This window comes from Hemiscyllium ocellatum, chromosome 4 (genome assembly GCF_020745735.1).
Source record: "Hemiscyllium ocellatum isolate sHemOce1 chromosome 4, sHemOce1.pat.X.cur, whole genome shotgun sequence".
NCBI classification, from domain to species: Eukaryota; Metazoa; Chordata; class Chondrichthyes; order Orectolobiformes; family Hemiscylliidae; genus Hemiscyllium; species Hemiscyllium ocellatum.
Genome location: NC_083404.1, coordinates 81687218 through 81702912, shown reverse-complemented (window position 1 = coordinate 81702912; position 15695 = coordinate 81687218).

The window sequence follows — 15695 nt, the reverse complement described above, 5'->3', positions numbered from 1 at the left end:
TGACCTCCTTTGCATTATCTCTATGGCAAATACATCCTTAGATAAGAAAACAAACGTTCCAGGTGTGATCTTACCAAGGCTTTACACAATTGCAATAACGCATCTTTACTCCTATATTCAAATACCCTTGTGGGGTAGCTCATCTTCGGTAGCTCATGAACAACAACCCATGAATATCAACACTTCATACAGCCTCACATAATTTAAAAATACTTTGTAGTTCTGTCCTTTATTTTCCAAAGTGGATAGCCTCTCTCACATTATGTTCTATCTGCCATGATCTTGCCCATTCACATGTCCAAATCCCCTTCAGCTCCCTTTGCATCATCCTTAGAAGTTACATTTCCACCTAATTTTGTATCATTAGCAATTTTGCAACTTTTCTTTAATTCATTCATGCAATGTGTGCATCTCTAGCTAGGCCAGCGTTTATTGCCCATTCCTAATGGCCCAGAGGGCATTTAAGATTCAACCACATTGCTGTGGGTCTGGAGTCACATGTTGGCCAGACCTGGTAATAATTACAGATTTCCTTCCCTAAAGGACTTTAGTGAACTAGATGGGTTTTTCAGACAATCAGCTTATAGTCTCATGGTCATCAGTAGAGTCTTAATTCCAGATTCTTTGTTGAATTCAAATTCCACCATCTGCAATGACAGGATTTGAACCCAGGTCCCCAGATTATTAGCTGAGTTTCTGGATTAATAGTCGAGTGATAATACCACTAGACCATTGCCTCTACATGTGTTCCCTACATTTAAACCATTTGTATAGATTGTAAACAGCTGTGGTTTAAGCACCAATCTTTGTGGTATCTGACAATCAACAACCTGCTATCCTGAGAATAACATGTTTCTTCCTATTTGATACCTGTCTGTTTAGCAATTCTCAATATATTGCAGTATATTAGAATCATAGAGATGTACAGCATCCAACCCGTCCATGCCGACCACATATCCCAACCCAATTTAGTCTCACCTGCCAGCACCCGGCCCATATCCCTCCAAACCCTTCCTATTCATATACCCATCCAAATACCTTTTAGTTGTTGCCTCCACCACTTCTTCTGGCACCTCATTCCATATATGTACCACCCTCTGCATGAAAAAGTTGCCTCTTAGGTCTCTTTTATATCTTTCTCCTCTCACCCTAAACCTAAGCCCTCGAGTTCTGCACTCCCCAAAGCCTGGGGACCTGGGTTGAAATCCTGTCATTTTAGATGTGAAATTTGAATTCAACAAAGAATCTGGAATTAAGTCTCTACTGATGACCATGAGACTATAGTTGGTTGTCTGAATAACCTACCTAGTTCACTAAAGTCCTTTAGGGAAGGAAATCTGTCATTATTACCTGGTCTGTCCAACATGTGACTCCAGACCCACAGCAATGTGGTTGAATCTTAAATGCCCTCTGGGCCATTAGGAATATCTATTTACCCTATCAATGCCCCTCATAATTTTGTAAATCTCTATAAGGTCACCCCTTAGCATCTGACACTCCAGGGAAAACAGCTCTCGCCTGTTTAGTCTCTCCCTACAGTGCAAATCCTCCAACCCTGGCAACATCCTTGTAAATGTTTTCTGAACCCTTTCAAGTTTCACAACATCTTCCCAATAGGAAGGAGATCAGAATTGTTCGCAATATTCCAACAGTAGTCTAACTAATGTCCTATACAGCCACAACATGACCTTCCAACTCCTGTACTCAATACTCTGACTGATAAAGGAAAGTACACCAAACACCTTCTTCACTATCCTATCTACCTGCGACTCCACTTACAAGGAGCTGTGAACTTCACTCCAAGGTCTCTTTGTTCAGCAACACTCCCTAGGACCGTACCATTAAGTGTATAAGTCCTACTAAGATTTGCATTCCCAAAATGCAGCACTTCATATTTATCTGAATTAAACTCCATCTGCCACTTTTCAGCCCATTGGCCCATCTGATCAAGATCCTGTTGTAATCTGAGGTAACCTTCTTCGCTGTACACTACATCTCCAATTTTGGTGTCATCTGCAAAATTACTAACTATATCTCTTATGCTTACATCCAAATCATTTATATAAATGATGAAAAGTAGTGGACCCAGCACCGATCCTTGTGGCACTACACTGGTCACAGGCCTCCAGTCTGAAAAACAACCCACCACCAACACCCTTGGTCCTCTACCTTTGAGCCAGTTCTGTATCCAGATGGCTAGTTCTCCCTGTATTCTGTGAGACCTAATCTTGCTCACCAGTCTCCAATGGGGAACCTTGTCGAATGCCTTACTGAAGTTCATATAGATCACATCTACTGCTCTGCTCTCATCAATTCTCTTTGTTACTTCTTCAATCCTATGTGTTCTAATTCTGTTTACCACCTTCTTATAAGTCCAAATGCATCACATCGTCCGGAGCAGGAAGAGAAGGCAATGCAAGTGGATCTCTAGCTACCACTGAACAGAAAAGAATAGAACCAGACAATTGTTGTCCCACCTAACTAGACAATGGTGCAAAGACATTGGACAGCATAGTAAGAACAACTGTTTCAAAGACCACAGACAAGTTGAGAGAGACAGTAGGATGTCATTTGGGCCTTTGGTAAAAGCCATTTCAATACCGTAATGAGAAAGATTGAAAGATGGAGTATGATTAAAGATGGAAATATATTTAGGAGTTGACACACATTCAAGAATTTAGGAAAAGGGGAATTGGAGTGAGGATGGCAGTTAGCAAGTACGCTAGGGTCAAGTGTTAATTTTTCTAGGAGGGACTGATAATGATGAAAGAAAAAGGTACAACACCTGAATGGAGAGAATCATTTATAGTTAACATGGGGAGAGGAGAAGAGGCTTATTAAAATTAAATATCATTTATGGGATATGGACGTCTCTTATGGGAGAGGAACTTTCAAAAAGTTGATTGGGGTAGACTGAAGGAAAGGAATGACTGGCAAAAAAACTTTCAAAAGTGAGACACCCAGAGTTCAGAGGCAGCATTTGATTTGATTTATTTGTTATCACATGTATCTTCTTACAAAATACAATGAAAAGTGTTCTATAGTGTTGCCTTGTCCTGCCATCTTAAAACAGCGAAAATAAACCAAGCATAAAGTATAAAAACAGAAAAATGACAAAATAAAGAGTCCAACTTTACTGTCCTTCTTGTTAAATGTTCCATCATGGGCCTGGTGGACAGGCATGAGTTCTTTTCACTGTGCTGCCACCATTGGAACAAAAGTCTCCACTCTTCAACACCATCTTGCCTCCATTAATGCCTTTGCCAGTATGAGTCCTCACTGGACCTCAGCAATACAGATGACACCAATGCCACCGCTACTGCACTGGCCCAAACATGACTGCATTGCCGCTGTGAGTCCTCTTTGGGCTCACCTTGCTCATGAAACTGCTGGGTCATGTATTGATCCCAAACTCACCTCTGCCACAGCCTCCATGAATCTGTGCTGGAAGCAGATGCAGCCAGGAACCCAAACTCACTTCTAATGCTGACACTACAAGTCCATGCTCCTGGGCTTACTCGATGCTGCCAATGCTATCATAAGTAAAATAAATTAGAAGAGAAAAAAAAGAGAAGAGAAATAAAAAAGAAAATCAGACAGAAAAGAAGCCCTACTCCATCACCATCTTACCGGAAAATTATGTTCCTGCATATAAGTTTGCTCACTGAGCTAGAAAGTTCATTTTCAGACATTTCATCACCGTATTAGTAAGCATCATCAGTGAGCCTCTGGTGTTATGACCCACTTTCTAATTATGTTTTTCGGTTTCCTTGGGTTGGTGATGTCATTTCTTACTTACATCCAGAACCTCAACCCAAGCTACAAATCTTCTCCAAACTCGCTAATGATGTTCCCGTTAGAGTGAAAGATAAGACTGATAGGAGTAGGGAACAATGGATAAATAGAGATATTGAAACTCTGGTCAAGAATAAGAAGGAGGCACATGTTGGGTTTAGACAACTGGGATCAAGTGGATCTCTTCAAGAGTATAAGAGAAGAAGGGGCATTCTTAATAGGGAAACCAGGAGGGCAAAAAAGGGGATATGAGATAACCTTGGCAGATAGGGTTAAGGATAATCCAAAGAGATTCCACAAGTATATTAAGGGCAAAAGAGTAACCAGGGAGAGAATATGGTCCCTTAAACATTGACAAGGTCGTCTATGTGTGGAACCACAGCAGATGGGAGAATTACGAAACAAATATTTTGCTTCAGTACTTACTGTGGAGAAAGACATGGAAGCTAGAGAACTTGGGGAAATACATTTCAGAAGAGGAGGTGCTGGAGGTTGTAAAAACATAAAGGTAGATACATCTCTGGAACTTGATCAAGTGTATCCTAGGACATTGTGGGAAGCTAGGGAAAAATTACAGGACTCCTAGCAGAGATATCTGCATCATCTATAGCCATGGGTAAGGTGCCAGAAGACTGGAGGGTGCCAATGTTATGCCTTTATTTAAGAAACACTGTGCCTGGAACTATAGACCGGTATGTCAGACATCAGTAATGGGTAAGTGATCAGAGAGAATCTGGCAGACAGGATTTACATGCTTTTAGAGAGGAAAGGACTGATTATGGATAGTCAGCATAGCTTTGTGCATGGGAAATTGTGTCTCACAAACTTGATTGAATTCTTTTAGGATACTACTAAAAAGATGAATAAGGGCAGAGGGGCAGACTTTAGTAAGGCTTTGACAACGTTCCACATGGTAGACTGATTAATAAAATTGGATCACATGGAATTCAGGGACTGCTTGCCAATTGGATTCAAAATTGGTTTGACCATAGGTGATAGAGAGTTGTTTTTCGGATTGGTGGCCTGTGAACAGCATTGTTCTGCAGGGATCAGTACTGGGTCCACTATTTTTTGTCATTAACATAAACAATTTGGATGAGAATATAGGAAGCCTTGTTTGTAAGTTTGCAGATGACACCAAAAACAGTTGTAGAGTAGACTGTGAGGAATGTTATCTAATATTAAAGGGTCTTGATCAATTGGGCCAATGGGATGAGGAGTGGCAGACAGAGATTAATTTAGATAAATGTGAGGTATTACGTTTTGGTAAGATGAACAAAGGCAGGACTTACATAGTTAATAATAGGGCCCTGGAGAATGTTGTAGAACTGAGTGATCTCAGATTTCAGGTGCATAGTTCATTGAAAGTTGGTAAAGATAGAATGGTAAAGAAGGCAATTGGCTACTTGCCTTCGTTGCACGGACCATTGAGTTTACAGAGTTGGGATGTCACATTGCAGCTGTACAGGAAGTTGTGAGGCTACAATGTACAGTTTTGGTCACCATGCTATGGAAGGATGTCATTGAATTGGTGAGGGTACAAAAAAAATTAACAAAGATGTTATTGGAACTGGAGGAATTGAGTTATGAGGAGAGGCTGGATAAAATTGGACATTTTTCACTGGAGTGGAAGGTTTATAAAATCATGAGGGGCGAACAATAAAGGTCTTTTCTCTGGGTTGGGAGTTCAAAACCAGGGGGCATAGGTTTAAGGTGAGAGGATAAAGATTTAAAAGGGACTTGAGGGGCATTTTTTTCATACAGAGGGTGGTTCGCATATGGAATAAACTGTATGGGGAAGTGGTAAATGCCTGAACAGTTACAACATTTAAAAGTTATTACGACATTTGGTCAGGCACATGAATAGGAAAGGTTTATAAAGAAATGGGCCTAATGCAGGTAATGGGGCTAGTTTAGTTTTGGAAACTCAACTGTGTGACACTAAAGAGAGTTCCAGGGATTTGGCCCAGCACTGGGAATTACAATATAGTTTGAAGTAAGGATGGTGAGTGACTAGAAGAGAGGTGGTGTTCACACATACCTGCAACTAGATAACTTCTTCAGTATCTGAGGAGTCATAAATGGTGCCGATCATTGTGTAAACACCAACGATCATCCCCATGTCTGTTTTTATGATGGAGGAATGATCATTGATGAAGTAACTGAAGATGATTGGGCCAAGAACATTACCTTAAGGGACTCTCAAAGAGCTGTCCTGCAGCTGAAATAATTGACTTCCAAAAACCTCAAACATCTTCCTTTGTGTTCGGTATGTCATCAACTAGGTTTTATCCCAATGCCCACTGGCTCTAGTTTTGCTGCTCCTCAATGTGGAAGTCAGTAAATGTGGGAATAGTTTCTATCTGTTTATATTATTTTAATTGCTAGCTTCAATCTTTGACTAAATTATCCCCTAACTTTCTAAATTCCAGAGATGCATTACTAGTTTGGCTAACAACAACAGACAATGCTTAAAATATTTAGTAGGTCTAACAGAATCTGTTTAGATAGTAACAAATTTTCATTAGTCTATACAATTTCTCATACTTTAACTCTTGAACTCCAGGTATCATTTGAGTTAATCTGCTCTTCACTCATTCCAAGGTCATTGTATCCTTCCTCAGGTGTGGTGCTCACGACATTTCAGATGTGATATAGCTGGGCTTTGAATAGCTAAAACATAACTTCCACCCTTCATATTCTAGTAATCTAGACATATTGGCAGGTATTCCATAAATCTTTTGGCTATTTTCTGTACATGTTTATATCATTTGAGTGGTATAAACCAGGACCTCCACTATTTCTAGTTTATCAACAATTAGAGAATACTCTATTCCATCCTTTTTATGTCTAAATTTAACATCCTCACATCTGTGTTTTCTGAAATCAATTTGCCAATGTTTTCCCATTCAGTTATACTCCCAATATCTCTTGATAATCTTCTACTTCAAACTACACTTCTTATAATTCTGTTATCTATGTGTCATATTTGTATCTAATTGTCTGTTTGTATAATGTGAAAAAATATTCCCAAAATTGAGGTTGTCTCCCCATTCGTGGATCACATCATGATATTTTATATAAACTGAAAAATATAAGATCTTTTAAAAAACTAAATTTAATGAACTTTTAACAACATTTTGAAGTTAAATGGAACATCTCTCTGGAAATCATGGTTAGGGCACAGAATAAGGTAAAGGCACAGAATAAATATATTTACAAACGTAACAAGCTCAGACTAAATAGTTATGATCCAAAATTGATTCACAAACAAATTAAACATAAGATTGAAAGCAAAAATGACACATAAAAATCCCCCAAGGAAAAATGAAAAGTCAAGGGCTCACTGAACTGTGTACAAAATATTGTAGAAACTGGTTAACAAAGTGCTGAGAGACTCAATGAAGAACTGTAAAAACAAATCCATACATAATAGTTCAAGAATTCTTTTAGTATTATAAGAGGCAAAGAGGTGAAAGCTCCAAAAGTGATAAAATTGACTTGAACTGAGAATGAGCATAAAATAGTAACTATCGTGAATAATTACATCTTTTAAGCAATCAGAAAAGATATCAGCAAATGCACTCTCCACACAAAGATATGCAAAACAAAATCAATGACTTAAAAATGACAAAGTTCTCACAATAATCAGTTCAAACCAAATAAATCCCCAGGGAAAAGATGCAATCTGAAATTGTCAAAACAGACAAAAGAAAAAGGTTTTGTGAAGTATTGACAATAATTATGAGTGAGTCAATAGATTCTAACAGGTATGCAAAGACTAAAAACTAGTTAACATAGTGCTATTTTCAAAACAGCTACGAAACTGATCTAAGCAACTGCAAATCTATTAGCCAATTTTATTTCATGTAAGGCAGTAAAGTCAATGATCAAGTGGGAACAACCTAGCTACTAGCACAAAGCATGGATTCAAAAGGGATTCCTGCTTGATCAACCTGCTCAACTTTTGTGAGAAATTAACAATCTGTGAGGACTACGAAAATCAAATGACATTGATGTATCTTCTATTTTCTTGTGCAAAGTCCATTTATTAAATACAAAGTTTAAGGATTCAGGATATAATCTGGGAATGAATAGTAAGCAATGAGCACTCATTAAAGAAAATTTGTCAGTACTGATTGGGGTGCCTCAGGGCTCAGTACCAGAACAAGTGCTGTTTCCAATTTACATAAATTACCTGAATCCAGAAACTAAATATAACCTGCTAAAATGTGATTACACTGGAAACTGGAAATGGGAAAAGCAGCTCAGTTACTACAAAAATTATAAATCAGTAGAACAATGACAAAAGAAGCTTATGTAATAAATGTAAAGGACTCTACTTTAAAAGAGGAAATAGATGGCTCATGTAAAGTTTCAGTCTGGGAATAAATCAATATCGTGTTGAGTTCTGGTCACAAAAAAAAACAGAGACCGTTAAATGTTACAGGGAACGTGGCAAAACAAAATCACAAAGGCAACTTTTAACATAACATTTCTGTTTTAGTAGGAAAGACTGGAGAAAGTGAGTTTATTCTGTAGTGAGATGTGGAAAAGCCAAATACATGCAGTATTGAAGGCCAAGGTAAAGAGGAGAGATAACAGGAAATCATTGTTAAAAAGAAAGAGTGATCAACATTTGGAATAAACAGCCAAATAAAGCAATAAAAAACAAATCCATTTGGTTATTTTGAGGTACAATTGGATTCTACAACAGAATGACATTTGGACAATTCCAGATGGATGAATCAGTATGGGCTGAATTACTACCTGTTATGTATGCTGTGGTGACAAACACTCATCTTTTGGTTGAGCTAGTTAGCTGCAAACATTCACTTTTCTTAGCTGTGTTTCAGGGCCTACCTGGTTTGCACTCAAGGCAAACTTGTAGCGACTAAGATGTTGCTGGGGATTGGAGAATTTGAACTACATGGAGAGGTTGAATAGGCTCGAGTTCTTTCCCCTGGAGCTTCAGAGGTTAAGGGGTGATCTTATAGAGACTTATAAAATCCTGGCAGTCATGGATAGGGTGAATAGGCAAGATCTTTTTCCCAAGACAGGGGAGTCCAAAACTAGAAGGCATACATTTAAGGTGAGAGCGAAAATATTTAAAAGGGACCTGAGGGTTAACTTTTTAATAGAGAGGGCAGTGCATGTATGGAACAAGCTGTCAGATGAAACAGTAGGTTTGGGTACAACAACAACATTTAAAGTGTATCTGGATGGGTACATGAATTGGAAGGGTTTAGAGGGATATCAGCCAAATGCTAGCAGATGGGACAAGTTAAAGTTAAGATATTTGGTAAGCGAGGATGAGTTGTGGGTGGCACGGTGGCACAGTGGTTAGCACTGCTACCTCAGCGCCAGAGACCCTGGTTCAATTCCCGCCTCAGGCGACTGACTGTGTGGAGTTTGCACTTTCTCCCCGTGTCTGCGTGGGTTTCCTCCAGGTACTCCGGTTTCCTCCCACAGTCCAAAGGTATGCGGGTCAGGTGAATTGGTCATGCTAAATTGCCCGTAATGTTAGGTAAGGGGTAAATGTAGGGGTATGGGTAGGTTGCACTTTGGCGGGTCGGTGTGGACTTGTTGGGCCAAAGGGCCTGTTTCCACACTGTAAATAATCTAATCTGTAAGTAATCTAATCAAAGGATCTGTTTCCACATTGCATAACTCTCAGACTCTTATCAAGAAGTTTTTGACTTAAACAAAGCACAGTTAATTGCATCATAGGAATCAGATGCAAGTTACATCAGTACTTAAACATTTTTACTAAGACATTTGAGAAAGTTGTTGATATCAACCTTCACCCAACAAGATCCTAAGATGTTCAATCTTTCCTCAGCCAAATTCTTATGATATCAAATCAGGCGAAGTTTAATGCAGTCTTCAACATTAATCCTATCAGAAACATGTCCTTATATAAATTTTTCTCTCAATTTCTTTCCCTCATTCTTAACATTTGTCCATGTAGATGTAAATTTACCAGTACCCCATCCACCTCAAGTCTCTGACTTCACACATTCAAGTGGTCTGGAAGTTTCATAATTTTTGTACAAACATTCTCTTTCGACTTAGAAGATTGGTAGGTCTTTGACTTGAGGACAATGCGAGGTCTGTAAATCAAACTGGTCATTACATTTTTCACTGGGTTCATTCCAATCAGTTGTTGATGGATTATTGTTCCACAAAGAGACAAGGCTCCTTCATACAGTCTCATGTATACCATACTTTCCTTTTTAAGGTCCTATGTCCATACCTTTTGCCTTTGCCCAAGTGTGTCAATCATTGTATATGGTGACATTGATTAAAGTTAGCAGTTCCTTGCCTTTGGTAAGACTGTTCCTTGGTGATTCCAATATTTTCCGTTCCATGGACTTGGCTGTGCAGTCAACCTCTTTGGCATTAAGGGGACCTGAATCTTCAGTATTCTGTTAATCAGCAATTCTGACAATGATAAGCCATGCTGGAATTGGAGAAACTGGTAATTTAACATTACTATATAAAAGTCAGCTCTTTTCTTAAAAAGGAATGCAGATTCCATCACCATTCTTGCACCTTTTTTTTGAGCTGGCTTAAGGGTTCAGACATTGTTGCCAAGTGAGACACGAACTTCGTCAACAAGTTTACCATGTTAAAAGTCTTGAGGGATCATGAATCATTTTCTAAGTGGGAAACAATTTAATTGCTTTCATTTTCTTTGGGTCTGGAATTACTCAATCCTTGTTGACAATGTCATTTCAAGAAGCAAACGTACCTTTTTATTGTTGAGGGCAAGCACTTCATCCCTCTGGTCATGTTCCTCAAACATTTCCCCATCAATATGTCATCCATGTGGAAAATTACACTTTCTAACCCTTGTAAAATATTGAGCATAGTCCATTAAAGAGTCTCTCAAGGCTAAGACAATCCTAAATGGCAATATATTGAAACAAAATCTGCCAAATTCAGTTTTAAATGTAGTTAGATGTCTTAATTTTCAACAAATGACACCCACTTTAACATCAAGTTTAGTGAAAATTCTACTTTTATACAATTTGTCTACTGTAGACAGAGGAGAGATTTCCCTCGCCACTACCTTGTTAGGCTGTGTTAGGACAATGCAAATTCTGATGGACCCAGTTTATTTTGGTACAGTAACAATATCATGATGTTTTTCAATTGATCTTGGAAATGGCATTCATTTTGATCATTTCCTCAAGTTTCTTCCTGACTTGTTTCACTAAGGAATGTGGAATTTTCCTCAGTGTGGAAAGACAGAATGGTTTATAAAACTATAAATACAATTAGAAATAGGCTGTTGGGTCCCTCGAGCCTGCTCCACCATTCAATAGGATCAAGGCTAACCCAAAATTCTTCACGGCTACTTTGATGCCCTTTCCCCATAACCTTTGATTCTCCCACTGATCAAGAATCTATCTCAACCTGAAGTATGCACAAGGACTCTACCCTTATAGCTCTCTATGGCAAGGAGTTTCAAAGACCGACAACCCTCTGAAGGAAGCAATTCTTCCTCATCTCAATATTAAATTGGCACCTCTTCATTCTGAGGCTGTACCCTCCATGGAAATATACATTCAGCATTTATACTGCCAAACCCCTTAAGAACCTTTTTATGTCCCAATAAGATTATCTCTCATTCATCCAAATTCCAATGAGTAGCATGCCAATATGTTTAACCTCTGCTCATAAGACAATTTCTCTGTACCAGGGATCATCATAGCAAACCTTCTCTGAACTGCCTCTAATTAAACAATATCTTTCCACAAATAACAGGGCAAAACCTGCTTGTAGTACTGCAGATGTGGTCTCACCAGCATCCTGTTCATTTACAGTAAGACTTCCCTACCCTTAAACTCCAACACCCTTGAAATAAGGGCCAACATTTCATTAGCCTTTCTGATTACCTGCTTACCTGTATGCTAGCTTTCTGTGTTTCATGCACAAATACCTGTAATGTTGCAGTTTCTTTCTGCAGTTTTTCTCCATTTAAATTTATCAACCTTATGTTGTGAACTTTGCCCAAACCAGTTCCTCCAAGATCAACAAACACATCGAGTTAGACCCATTTACCAGCCCCTGAGAAAAAGAACAGGAAATGACATAACCACAGGAAATGACATCACCAAAACCGATATAAATAGAAAACAAGAATCATGTACACTGTTTGCCTGAGGTTCACTGAAGATGTTACCTAGTAGGGTGATGAAATGTTGTGAAATGAACCTCCCAGTTCAGTGAGCAAACCTATATCCGGATCCAGTCTAAACAACAAACTACTACCACCATCCTCTGTCTCATCATCAAAATGATTTTTGTATCTAGTTGGCTACATCTCCCTTGATCCCTTGCAGAATCTTGTTGAAGGGCTAGCTAAAGTCTATATAGACAATGTGTACCATTCTGCCCTCACCTATCTACTTGGTGACCTCAATCAAATCTCAATCAAGTTTCTGAGATACAAAACCATGCTGACTCTCACTAATCAGTGGCTGACTTTCCAAATGCACGTAGATCTTGTCTCTCAGAATCCCCAATTTACCCACCACTGATGTCACTGGTCCATAGTTCCCTGGCTTTGCCTTGCAGCCTTTCTTAAATGATGGCATAACATTAGTTACCCTCCAGTCTTATGGTATCTCACCTGTGGCTATCGATGACACAAATATTTCTGCTGGGGTCCCGCAATTTATTCCCTAGCTTTACATGATGTCCTGGGATCAAACTGGTTTCATTTCAAGTTCTACAGGCCTACCTCATGGTCTTTTTTATAGCTTATGAATTTATTTAAACTTAATAATGATGATGCTAAGACATATCCCACTAACTATGTGCTACAACTGTTTTTGGAAGGAAGGGAGGACATCGAATATCACTCAAATCTTGGAAATGGTGCAAGATGGAAACAGACCAAAACATTGAGGAAAACAGTCACGAAAGGACTCGAACTGCAATCAATGCCATGGAAGATGTGTACTCACTAGGGAGCAGGGTGAGAGTAGCGTGCAAATGGGTTGCTGCCAAAGAGGGTACTTACCAAAAATGTTGCGGACATCATTTATTGAGGGGGCTTGAGGAGCTACGAGTTACATGGACTTGAGTGGCAGGAAAAATTCCAGCCAGTAGAAAAACAAAATGGTAGGCCACCTTAAAACAATTAAACCTGTTTGATGAAAAGACAAAAAGTTGGATTCTGTACACTGAACTTTTTAATGCTTCCTTAAAGGCAAACAGAGTGGCTGAAGACTTAATAGTTCTCCTGAGCACCATTGCAAGAAAGACTTTTGCGATTCTCAGGAGTCTGGTACAACCAGAGAAACTGGTGGAGAAGACGTATAAAGAATTATGTGAAGTGTTGGAAGGTAATTTTACACCAAAGCCACTGATGATTGTGGAATGTTTTTGTTTTTATAAATGGGTACAATAGGAAGGAGAGTCCATCACCAAATTTGTGGCTTGTCAATTATTATGGCAAATGCATCTCAGATCTGGTAACGATAATAAAACCTCTGCATCATTTGCCAGGGAAAAGACAGCCGTGGAAATGAACTTCAGGTTTTTCGGAGACTCACTGGAAAATGAAACAAGCTTTGAAAATGTCAAAAGTGTTCACTAATTTTGACTTGAAGTTGTCACTACAGTTAGTATGTGCCACTCACATTACGGAATTGACAATGAACTGTCGCAAATCTTATTGCATAGAGAGGAAAGGTCCATTGCATTTGCATTGAGGTTACTAACAAACTCAGAGAAGAATTAAACCCAAGTCTGGAAAGAAGGATTTGGCATGATTTTCAGCATTAAGAAGTTCACCCGTTTCCTTTACAGCAGGCACTTTGTGCTTCTGACCCGTCACAAACCTCTAACCTCCATTTTGATCCCATATATGGAGATACCATCAATGGTGGCAACAGGCCTGCAGCGATGGGCACTAGCTCTGTCAGCCTACTCACGTGAAATCGAATATCAACTGTTGGAGAAACATGGCAACAAAAATGCTTTGTCAAGGCTGCCATTTCCGGAAAATATAGATGTTCCTGACTGGGAGCTGAAAATTATCTACTTTTCCCAGGATGACAAAGTACCAGTGTCAGTGAGTCAGGTGTGGGACAGTAGAGGGACAGGTGTTAATAGTGATCATGAATGCCCATTCCAAATGGCCTAAGGTGGTGTTTCTAAAGTTGGTGTAAATGGAAGCAATGATCGACTAACAGGATGAAATACTTGCCAGGTTCAGGAATCCTGAACAAGTCATAAGTGACAATGATCCACAGTTTGTGGCAAAAGAATTTGCAAAGTATGTGGAAATTCATGGAATCAGACTTCTGGGATCAATTCTGTATCATCCTGGAACAAATGGCCAGGTGGAAAGATTTGTACAAACCTTGAAGCGAGCTTTAGGAGACCTCCTGAGTGAGGGCTTGCTACGACAGTATATCATAATGTTCCTCAGCATTTACCCTACCATGCCATACATGAATACCTACTGCTTGCTGGTGTCCTTAATGTTCAAACATCAGCTGAGAACCACGTTTGACTTACTTCAACTGGAAGGGACAAGGGAGGTGGTAGAGCATAATCAAGAGAGACACATAGCTAGAAGGGTGGGAACCTCAAAATCGAAGCTATTCCAGAAAGAAGAGACCCTCTTGGCCAGAAATTATATATCTGCAGGTAAAAAGGTTCCAGCGACGATGGTGGCTCAGACAGGACTGTTATCATATACAGTGCAGACTAGGCATGAGCTGATCTGCAGGAGGCACGTTGACCAATGGAGGGACATTGCTCAAAAACCCAAGCCAGTCGAGATGGGATCAGTGACGTTGATTAGGTCATGTGCCTGTTATGTGTTGGCCATACCCAGGGAGGAGACAATAGCAGTGTCACAGGACAGTGACAGCCAATGAGAGAGGGACATATTTGCTGAACAGAAGGAGCTTTCAGAAGCCCAGAAGTTTACACCAAAATGGCTCCTGAAATGAGTAAATCTTCTAGAAACATGCTATCCCCCATGTCAATGTAGACTATGGTAGCAACATGGAGGCGCGATGGGAATGGTCATGTGTTTCATGTTTTAGTAAATATTCCTGACAATGTACATATGTTGGCTATGATACTTGTATAATATTTAAAATTGTTTAGTATGTTCATTAATGAATCTTTTCAAAAAAAGGGGTGGAGATGTTAGATTAGATTACCTATAGTGTGGAAACAGGCCCTTCAGCCCAACAAGTCCACACCGGCCCTCCAAAGAGAACCCCCCCCCCACCCCCCCCCACTATATTTACCCCTGACTAATCCACCTAACACTAGGGGCAACTTAGCATGGCCAATTCACCTAACCTGCACATCTTTTGATAATGGGAGGAAGCCGGAACACCCAGAGGAAACCCACGCAGACACAGGAAGAATGTGCAAACTCCACACAGACAGTTGCCCAAGGCAGAAATTGAACCCGGGTGCTGTGAGGCAGCAGTGCTGACCACTGAACCACCGTGTCACGCTACATATGTAGCTGGGGTGCCTGCTGCCCCTTTAAGAGACTGAGTCAGGTGACCCGGAGTGGGAGCTTTGGGTCAGTCTAATGTAGCTCTAAAACCATGCAAGTTCTATAGGCCTAACTTGTGGCCTTTTTATAATTTATGAATTGACATAAACATAATATTTTTCGGATTAGAGGAAGAAACTGGAGTTCAAAAGTTTGGTCAGGTCTCTTGCTTTTCCTGATTCATGATTCATGCAGAGATGGGCTGAGAGGTGGCAGATGGAGTTCAACCTGGATAAATGCGAGGTGATGCATTTTGGAAGGTCGAATTTGAAAGCTGAGTACAGGATTAAGGATAGGATTCTTGGCAATGTGGAGGAACAGAGGTATTTGCCAAAGTTATGTCCAATTTTTGCCC